General features: G+C 36.9%; 1 long non-coding RNA gene across 1 annotated transcript; it reads right to left on the reverse strand.

Annotated features, from left to right (window-relative positions):
* Positions 1-3,547: 3,547 nt before the first annotated feature.
* On the reverse strand, positions 3,548-9,124 carry LOC306984951. The gene is made up of 8 exons (XR_013794696.1): positions 8,996-9,124; positions 7,482-7,571; positions 6,890-7,000; positions 6,673-6,778; positions 5,955-6,113; positions 5,086-5,200; positions 3,742-4,145; positions 3,548-3,678 (listed from the first exon to the last, which is right to left on the reverse strand). It is a non-coding gene; the product is annotated as an uncharacterized lncRNA (long non-coding RNA).
* Between the last annotated feature and the right edge of the window lie 343 nt (positions 9,125-9,467).

Here is a 9,467-nt window from a genome sequence, read left to right on the forward strand (position 1 = left end):
CAAGACAGGCAAACAGGCGTTAGCAAAACAGCACTAAATGTGAACGAGATCAGACAGACAAAGATAGAAGACAGCGGTACAACTATATAGCGAACTAAACAAGGAAATTAATAGAACACAGCTGGAACAAATTAACTAATACTAATGTGATGGTAACTAAGAGTGGTGGGAAATCAAACAAAGACAGACATGAACTGAAGAAATACAAACTAAAAGTCCTGCAACATAATAAAACTGAACGTACAGTAATGGTGACACATAGCTCACAGTAAGGCTGTCTTGAAAGGTTTATGTTTTAAAGCCAATTTCCCTATGGAGAAAAATAATGGGATGTTAACTTCCAGAGCCCGACTGTTGCGCTCTATTATAAAACCAACACACCAACCACTCATATTTGACTATTTTAAAAATGGCCATTTCATCGATTTTCATTCCTCTGTTTGGTGTTTATGAGGTAAAGGTGATCATTAAAGGCTGTAGTTAAATCTCTTGCTAACACAACTGCTCACAGTTTGTTTCTCAGATCTCTCTAAGTGCTGTTAGACAGCGAGAAGTGTGAGAAGAGCAGGACCCATTGGTCCAGTTATCTCTAACAAGCCTTTGGAAAAATGCCAGACATCAAACATGTGCTCTACTAAGTCATCACATGCGTGGGTGAAATGCCTCATGCCTTGTATAAAATGCAGTGTATGCAGCCTATAGCCTGTTTATTTTTGTTTATTCATTACCATTTTGAATGTATAATTTATGTAAGGGTGAATCTCATCTGTCAAGAACATGTCAGTGAGAAGTTTCACCACAAAATGTAAACAAAGAAATTATATTTTAATAAAGATTATTTTAGAATTATTATTGGTACATCATGAATTATTTGTTGTAAAACATTTCATTTTGGCTCATTTAGATTTAGAATAATGGCAAGGACAAAATAAATAAATAAATAACATGTTTTAATGCATGGCAATGCGAATTATGGGGGAAACGTGTCATGAAAATAACGTCACAATGCAAATAATCTTGATGGTCCTAAAATAAGCCTAATTTTCTTTATGCAAATATTATTTAAAGGTATAATTTTGGTCCTCTAGCGGTTATAAAACAAAACTGCACGCATTTTGCGGCAGAACGTTGTTTTGCCATTTTGATGCTAATGTGACTGGGAAATGTTTTATTCACCAAAGCATTTTTGTAAATAAAGAAAAATATAACTGGTTTGAAATAGTGAGTGTATATATTCTAGGAAATTAAAAAAGAAGTCTTAGTTTGCTTATGGGAGAGCAACTCAACATCCCTGATTAGTTCTGGATCTCAGCCAGACAAACAGACGTCTCTGAGGACACACCACAACTCGACAAACACATCTCCCTCTCTTTCTCTTCTCTTTCATACATACAAGCCAACAATTCATAACTCTGCATCTGTACAACCTGCATTATATAAATCTATCTTCACATTTTTATGTGCCTGCCTGTGCGAGTTGTTCACTGTAGGACCACGTGTTCTGGGTATCTGACCTGGTGAGGCATGACACCAGCTGGTTTTACAAATGTGTTAGCCTCCCTGGCTTACAACGCTAGCTCATTAGCTAGAATCAGATGTTGTTCTGCAGGGCAAGAACAAATGTCATCAGGGTATTCTGCTCTGAAAGACTGAACAAGCACCTTGGCTCTGTCTCAATTCACATACAATTATACAAGATACTATGTTGTAGCTAGAGCTGAACTGGACTAAATGGCCTCCACTGCTATCCAAAACAACAATTTATATTATTAAAGAAGACATTTCTGGGTCATGTTTCACCCTAAAATCAGCTTAAAAAGAGAGATAAGTCATTATGCTTTAGCTGAAGAAACTGAAGCCTATATTCTTTAAAACAAGTAAAATCTTAATGACATTATTTTCATTATGATTAAGTACATTCCTGTGCACACACAAACATTTATAATTATATTTAATTGTTTTGTTATTTTGTCAATTATATTCATTATATCAATTACTATAACTGTGCTTTGCAATTGAAATAATCATATAATACTTTTTGCAGTGCAATAATTACAGTGATAAGATACTTTTCCATATTTCAAGGGTACATATTTATCATAAAAATGTCACTGTGTATTACATACAGTATTCACAGTGTTAAAGGCCTATTAGCCAACTTGTATTTAGAAAATCATATTTCATGTTACAAAAACAGCCTTCTTGCACATCAGAAACATCGCTAAGCAGAATATGTTATGTGTTTCTGATGCAGAAAAATTTGTTTATGCATTTATGACCTATAGACTAGATTACTGTAATGCATTACTTGCTGGTTGTCCTGCTTCCTCAATAAACAAGCTACAGTTAGTCCAAAAAGCAGCTGCTAGAGTTCTACAGGTCAAGAAAATATGATCATATAACACCAATTTTATCATCTCTGGTTACCTATTAAGTTCCATATCGATTACAAAGTATTGCTGATGACCTATAAGGGCATAAATGGTTTTGCTCCAGTGTATTTAACTGATCTTCTATCGCCCTGCAATCCATCACGCTCTTAAAGGTCACAGAACTCTAGGCTTCTGGTAATACCTAGGATATCTAAGTCCAGGGAGAGCGTTTTCACATTTGGCTCTGGAATAGCCTAATGTTTGAGGCTCAGACTCACTCTCCCATTTAAAATCTAAAGCCACATCTCTTTAGCCTAGCATTCACATTATGCATCTCATAACCTTGTACTCCAGTTATATCAGATGAATTGCACAATTATCTTTTGCTTAAAATGTCATGAACAGCTGCTATGCAAATAATTTCCCATTTTTCTTCTCTGTTTCTATCCTGATATGCACATACTGAGGTAATAGGGATTACACCAGCCCCAGTTTGGATCCAGCCTGTTACGAAGACTTCAGATGACCCGACACCTGTGAAGAGACGACTCCAACTCCTGCGAGCACTTCAGGTGATGACGCCAACTCTGAATCAACATACACAACTGACAATTGCTCTATATATTGTAATCATTGTGATCACAACCTGTAATGATTTTTTTCTGCCTAAAATTAATATGAAATGTTCGCTAAATGCAGGATTTGTATTATCTTGTAGAATATTGACATTACTTTGACACAGATCACTCTAATTTGTAATATAGGAACATGCATTTCCTGTATGATACGTATTGTGAAATGCACTATATTTGCATAAATATATAAATGTGAATTAAATTTAACTGAATTTGTTTTATTTTCTTGTGATTTGAGGGAGAAATGTTTTATATGGGATATCATATGAGATTTGCCTAAATTAATGAATGAATAAATGAATGTAATTGACATAGATAAACAACAATCAGCCTACTCTATATATATATATATATATAATATTCTGTCTGAAGTAAGCAAACAAACAAACAAACAAAATACATTTCTGAATTTTAAAAATAATTTGATTTTAAAAGGTATAGTTTTGCCATTATAATTAGTAGTTCCCCCGGTCTCATTATGCAAAAATAATATACCTAAAATGGTAGTGGTTGTTTTACCTTTCAGTCGGGGCAACAGGTAGAGTTCCTGGCCTAATCCCGTTTCTCCCCAGACTGTTGTTGTCCAGCAGCTCGATCTATACCGGCTAATGATGTGTCTTATGTTATATAGCGTTGTGGGTCAGAGGGTGGACTGCAGATTTCTTGAGGGGCTGAAAAGAGAACTTAAACTTTAAAAAGAGCTGTGAGACAACGAAGTCAACGCAAAAAAGTACTTTCTAAAAGTTTAAGGTACACTCGCATTCGGCTACTTCTGTATCTGCATATTGAGCTGGGATACAAGAAAGTGCTTCATCGTTCAAAAATGCAGCCTTCTGGTTCTGGTTCCAAAAAGAATGTGTACCGAGGTCAATATACGTGTGCTAACAGTAGGTGCATTGATCTTGGACAGTGCTTATGAACTGAAGGGTGGTCTCCTTCCCAAGAGGGACTTTGTAAGCAGTTTGATTGAGGTCCACCTGGTGGTAAGACCTCTGGAGGTCACCTTACTCAACCCTACGCTGCAGGAAGCCAAACAGCTTCTGACAGGCATTTAGCAGCGGATAGGATTGTTGAGATGAAAGCCACTCTTCCATTTGTCCGACGACCCCTGTGGAGACCGAGCCGTGTATCCATCAACCTGCTCAAGGAAAGGTGAAAGAGCAAAAGAGAAGACAACTGATGAACTGCTCTTCAGAATCCAATAATTAAGTTGTTGTCAGCTGTAAATACCCTGAGGGAAATAAAAACGGGCTGTTGCACGGGAGGAAAAAGGAGGATAAAGGGACCTTGTGTAAAGAGAAGTGCTGATGGAGTGAGCTGGGCTGAAGCAGGTAGAGGAGAGATGGCACGTGTGGAAGGATTGTTTTAGGGAGGAAGCCAGGCGTGGCCAGCAAGATAATGAGAAGATCAGATAATTAAAAGTGATGACAGAGAGCCTGACTGTCCTATTTGAATTTCAATATGAATAGTGTTGCGGACAGACAGACAGACAGACAGACAGACAGACAGACAGACAGACAGACAGACAGACAGACAGACAGACAGACAGACAACATTTATTTCTGTAATTCAACTTAAAAGGTGAAACTAATATATTATATATAGACTCATTACATGCAAAGTGGGATATTTCAAGCCTTTATTTGTTATAATTTTGATGATTATGGCTTACAGCTATGAAAACCTTTTCACAATATTCTAATTTTGAATTTGGGGTTTTCATAAGCTGTAAGCCATAATCATTAAAATTATAACAAATAAAGGCTTGAAATATCTCACTTTGCATGTAATGAGTCTATATATAATATATTAGTTTCAGACAGGTTAGACAGACAGACAGATATAGATAGATAGATAGATAGATAGATAGATAGATAGATAGACAGACAGATTCGAATTTAGAACAACTTATTATATAACAGACAGTACATTTAAACATACATACCAATATAATACAAAGAATTCATTAAGATTTCATGTTTATAAAGTTGTACATACATAAATACTTATAAATTTGTTATGCTATATGGCAAATACATGTTTTTTGCAGGTCTACTTCATCAAAATATTAAGATTACCTGAGGAAAATATGTTCAGATTAGCAGGTGACTTGGAACCAGGTGCAAGTCTGATGTAAAGAATGTCTGTGACGGGCAAAGTTGCCCTCTGGCTAGAGTGCATTCAATTCACAGCCTGTAGTAATCAAACATGACATCTGATCATTAAATTCGTCCTACAAAGTTGGCTAGAGCTGAAGTACAATAATGAGAGGGGAAGTTTTATAGAAATAGGTTTTATAGCCTCGAACGAGCACATAGTTCAAGAGTAATATGTTGTAGTCGGTGGTTCATTTCTCACTGCAAAACGTGCTAACACAATCTTCTTAAAACGATAGTTCACCCAAAATGAATAAAAAAATGTTTATGCTTTATTTTGATGGTTCCCTTTATAGACATTCGGTTGACAATAAGAACCGTTGCACCTACATGTCAACGCACTCTCATTCAAGTATTAGTAGAGTATTAGTAGACTGTTAGGTTATAGTCAGTACAATGTCTGTTGGGGGAGCATCCAAAATAAAGTGTTAGCAGATATTAATTGACTAGTAGGTGCATTGTTAATCATAAGCATGTCTAAAATGGGCCATCAAAATAAAGTGTTACAAAAAAAAAAAAAAAAAAAAACTGTCATTGTTTACTCACCGTCATGTTCAAAATCCATATGACTTTCTATCTTCTGTGGAACATTCAAAATAAAATAAAATAAAATTGGAGAGTACATTTTTTACAGGTTTGAAACAGCATGGTGATGAGTAAATGATGCATAATTTCTACTTTTGGGTGAACTAACCTTTCACGTTTATAACCAACCGAAACAGTTCTCAACTGGATTATGACAACCGCAACAGAGACTAACTTTGAAATAGTACAGAAGAAATGCTTTGCACCTTTTGCATGTCAATTTCATGCAGAACTCAAACAAGTGAGCCCTGGAGCGACCTCTATAATTATCAACCTCCACAGCTGAGAAAATTGCAGGATTTGCGATTCTCTATGATTCTCCTGAAGGTGAATCCTTGAAGTTTTTATCCAAGCAAGGTGTCATCCTATTCCCCAAACAGAGGGCAGAAGATGATCATAGATAATTGCAGTCACGTGTGATAAATACAGTACAGCATTTTTTGCTGCACTCCAGGTCCACATCATGTGATCTCCCACAGCCCACACAAGAAGCATGCAGTTTCCATGCAGATAATTGCAAGGTGCTAATAAAATAATTGCTGATGAACTACCATTTAAATTGGCACTGGTGTATGTGTGTGCGAGGAAGAGGAAACGACCTGCTGTTTTCCGCATGGAAGTTTTATTGTTTAAGAATAGGGTGTAAGAAAAGGCTGTAGCCGTGACAGTGCAATCTCTAGGGTCCGCTGTAATGATGGCCGCTGACATAGATTCATGCTTATCATTACTCTGTGCGGTTTACAATAACACCTTGGCCGGCTTGAGAGTGTCAGCGGGGAAACGGTATTAAGAAAAATGCCTAGCATTACATTTTAGCCTGCAGTGAAAAAATGCCTATCCATCTCTCATTCTGGGTGGCTAACTGATGGATATCAGAATATTGCAATAACAGGTAGCCTGGCAAATTGTCGGAACACTCCTCACCTTGTTGGACAGGGTCTTGCGTTTGTCTGTGCGAGACTAAAGACTGCCTAATCTTGGTCACATGTGTTAAGACTGCAATCTTGTCTTTTACACCAGACGTTCTCAACTGCTGGGTCACGACCCCAAAAATGGGTTGGAGGTCAGGACAGCAGGGAAAGAAAAATGTTAATGTAGATAACAGAATACAACTAAACATATAATCCTACCAAATACATACGTCAACTTTTAGAAAAAACGCCTTTTGTTGTTGTTGTTGACATCGATGGCTGTGGATCCATTAGCATCAAACTGGTATTTCACTGCAAATTCATCCCTCAGGTGGTACAAACTTGCCAAATAGAGAGACAACAAAATGAACAGTTTGCTTGACATCCCTTCAACCCGGAAAACTAAGTCAAACCTACGTAAAGTAAAATGAACTATGACTCAGACTGCATTAAAAATGGGTTCAGATGGTTTGTTTTGGCCACAATGTGTTTTAAGTGATTACAGAAGCACTAAGAGATCATGCTGTCTTGTTTTAGGGTATGTTTACACGACAACAGAGCGGTGTACTAAAAACTAAAGTTGTGTTCTCAAGATCTCAACCTAAAAGTTGTTTTCTTGGTTACTGTCTGGCTGGAACAAGAGATTCTAATGAAATAGATGTACTGTTAACAAGCGAAAATTTGGATTTAGCTTTTTAACCATGGGACTCACTCAAGCTGAGATATGGTCATGTCTGTCTGTGATGGAGCACTTCCTAATCAATGTCTGACACTTGAGAATGAGACTAGCTTTATCATCATATGAACTAAAGTGACCCTCACCTCAACATGGTCAATATCATTGCCAGCCAACTTGACGGACAAGGATGTCTGCATAGTTTAGCGCCCAATCTCTGGAACAGTCTTCCTAGCCTTGTTCAGAAAGCAAACACACTCTGTCAGTAGACAAAAAACACACCTCTTTAACCTGGCATACACACAAAGCATTTTCAATTTCTATTATTCAAATCAGTGATTGCTAGGCTGCATAAATTAGGTCAACCGGAAAAAGGGAAGACTTCCTATAACACCCGATGTACTAGTTACATTGTACAAAGAATAGCATATGCTAATATTAGTCAGTCTCATATTTATACTGAGGTTCCTGCTTTATAGATGGTTACATGCTTTATATATGAATTGAACTAATTCAATAATTGATGATCTTTACAATGAACTTTTGTTGTGTCGAAAAATCTCTAGGACTTCTGTATTGAAGCTTGTTTTTGCCACAGAGTAACAAAATGTAAAAGATAATTGCAAAGTTTTATCTCATAATTCTGATAAATGTATTGTCGTATCGCGCGCCCCAATAGCAGGATCTCTACCGAGGGAGACAGAGAAAGTGATGTTTTTTCTCTGAGCTGCGTGATATAAAGTCGTATGTGTGAGTTATTTACGTTTATTTAAGAGTTATGAAGTCCAAATTATATGAATATATATATATCATATATATAACATTATATAACATCAAGGAATATTAAATGTGACAACAACTGCCTAGAGATTCACTAAAAGCTTTAGTTCCTCTTTGCATATTTGTCTGGACAATGGACACATAAAAAAAATCTCTATTTACTACCCCTCATTTCCCTTTATAGACCCTAATGGGTCTGTGAGCCACATTAATCCACCATTGATGCCTTAAAAAAAAGAAAAGAAGAAAAAAAAACATTTTCCACCAGATATGTCTCTCTATCTCTTAAATTTAGACATTTTTCCTTTTCTCCATCAAAAGACACAGTCCATAAACTTGCTCACATCTGTGCTGAGGTTACGTTATTACCAGCAAGACTAATGGAGAGGTGGTTTCAAACTTAACTGTCTGTCCGACTAAAGAGCTAGTATTGACACAGATGCGGTGGTCAAATATACACAGTGATGCTATTTTGGTGACAGTTTCATTAGCTCATGACAGTCCCATCAACACCTCCGTTAGCACATTCAACACATGTGGGGATTCTGTATGGCCAAGTCCCCGATGCGTGTAGAAATGACGAGCATATGTTAAAACGGCCAAATTAAGCATCTGTTTGGAAATTACTGAAGTGCAGCGGCAGTAATGAATACATCTCATATGCAGAGGCGAATCCACAACCCAAACTTGGGGCCTGACAAATGGATGTGGTGATTAAATTCACTGACTTGATTGGGGAAACACAGGACATCTGTGATGGTAGAAAACATTAGCAGCTGAGAGTCGGCTCTTTGCAATCAGTGTGGAGAGCGAGCACGTATTTTACATATCTTTTCAATCAAAAGCAATCAGTACTTAACCTGTTAAGAAACCTGCTTACCTGCATCTCATGCAAATCTGCATTGGACATCATGTGAACAGCGGGATTGTTCAAATGTCAGAATTGTAGAATTGTTTCCCTTTCAGTTGATGAGTGTGAATCGGCCACAGCACACACAAAGATTCATTGGAATTTGAAAAGGAAAACACTGAATTACAATAAAAGAAATTCAAAATAAGTAATGCATTCTGGGAAATGAAGTATGTCTCTATCTATGGTCACCGTGATTTCACCAAGTGCAACATTCCAATCATCCAATCAGATTTGAGGTACAAGTTTACAGTTTTTGTCAAGTTTTGTCTTAACCAGGGTTAGGTGCTTCTACATCAGTGTTATTAACCATAATTTCCCTCTGATTTTAGGGATAACTTATGGGTAGGGTTAAGTTTAGGGGTAGGGATATGGTCAGGACTACATTTTTGGACAGGAATGTTGTTTCAAGTTCAACAAAATATGTTGATCCAGGAACATG

This window comes from Phoxinus phoxinus, assembly GCF_949152265.1.
Source record: "Phoxinus phoxinus genome assembly, chromosome: 17".
Classification (NCBI taxonomy): domain Eukaryota; kingdom Metazoa; phylum Chordata; class Actinopteri; order Cypriniformes; family Leuciscidae; genus Phoxinus; species Phoxinus phoxinus.